Source organism: Octopus bimaculoides, chromosome 19, assembly GCF_001194135.2.
Source record: "Octopus bimaculoides isolate UCB-OBI-ISO-001 chromosome 19, ASM119413v2, whole genome shotgun sequence".
NCBI classification, from domain to species: Eukaryota; Metazoa; Mollusca; class Cephalopoda; order Octopoda; family Octopodidae; genus Octopus; species Octopus bimaculoides.
Genome location: NC_068999.1, coordinates 2240661 through 2242075, shown reverse-complemented (window position 1 = coordinate 2242075; position 1415 = coordinate 2240661). Strand labels below are relative to the sequence as shown.

The 1415-nt window shown below is 41.0% G+C and overlaps 1 protein-coding gene across 2 annotated transcripts in view; it reads left to right on the top strand.

Moving 5' to 3' along the window:
* LOC106880387 (N(6)-adenine-specific methyltransferase METTL4) overlaps nt 1-1415 on the top strand; it is an 85069-nt gene that overhangs the window by 62857 nt on the left and 20797 nt on the right. The gene's annotated exons all lie outside the window — the stretch shown is intronic.

The following is a 1415-nucleotide window of genomic DNA, read 5'->3' as shown; positions in this document are numbered from 1 at the left end:
GTGGTAGTGATGATGGTGGTTGTGGTGGTGGTGGTGATGGTGGTGGTTGTGGTGGTGGTGATGATGGTGGTGGTGGTGGAAATGGCAAAGGTAATGGGTGCTGTTGTTGTTGTTATCGTATTCTTAGGTTTCTCCAGGCAGAGGACAAAGAAATATTCTTCAGAGAAGACTTCCCGGCATTCATTATTCTCCTTCTTGTTGGCTGCCATCGTCGTTGCCATCTTCAGAGAGGATAGCTTACAGTGGAACCAATATGGCTGTTAATAATAATAATAATAATAATAATAATAATGCTGATAACTTCACCAAAGTGCTGTCAAGCCTTGAAGAACTATTTTCTGGAATGTGGGGAATGGTGAGGCAGATAATTAACAAATATTTTTGTGACCCAGAAAACAAGGGTGGAGTCCTTGAAAAGAAATGGGGCAGTCGGCACTGCTGCTTGTTACCAACAAGGGTTAAAAACAAAAAAAGGTATTGTGTACGTGAAATTGGTTCAGATAAGAGAGCGAGAAAGAGAGAGAGAGAGAGAGAGGGAGAGTAAAAGTACACACTGGCCATTCATTTGATTCTGCTGTTCTGTGGTTCTGTTGTTCTACCATTCTGCTCAAGTTGGCATTGATTTATAAAGACATTTAATCTTTTGGTACTTGTTTAGGTGGAGATAAACACACACACAAGTTTACACTCACATACAGACAAGCACACATATGTTTACATTCATAGGCACAGGCGTGACTTTGTGGTAAGAGGTTTGCTTACCAACCACATGGTTCTGGGTTCAGTCCCACTGCATGGTACCTTGGGCAAGAATCTTCTACTATAGCCTCGGGCCGACAAAAGCCTTGTGAGTGGCTTTGGCAGATGGAAACTGAAAGAAGCCCATTGTATATATATGTATGTGTCTGTGTTTGTCCCCCACCATTGCTTGACAACCAATGTTGGTGTGTTTACATCCCCATAACTTGGCAAAAGATAGAATAAGTACTAGGCTTACAAAGAATAAGTCTTGGGGTCGATTTGCTCGACTAAAGGTGATGCTCCAGCATGGCCGCAGTCCAATGATTGAAACAAATAAAAGATAAAAGATTTACAGTAATACAGAATGTGGGCCATGGCTGGAGCAGATGAGACCCCAAGTTATTTTCCAAACCAACCCCGGCATCCTCAAAAAATGGCTATGGCAGCTGTATGGTGCTTCATAAGACATATTCCACTGTTAATTTCTGAATCAAAGACAACCAATTACTCTCAAGAAATCAGTCTTACACAAAAAAAGAAAAAAAAACCCCAGAATTGCCAAAAACTGGTTCTCAGAGATTAAGCAATTCTGTTGGACCAAACACATCTCTCAAATTGTTCTTTGACAATTATTGAAGCTAAGACATAAAGTATTGTCAGACTGCAATCACCAC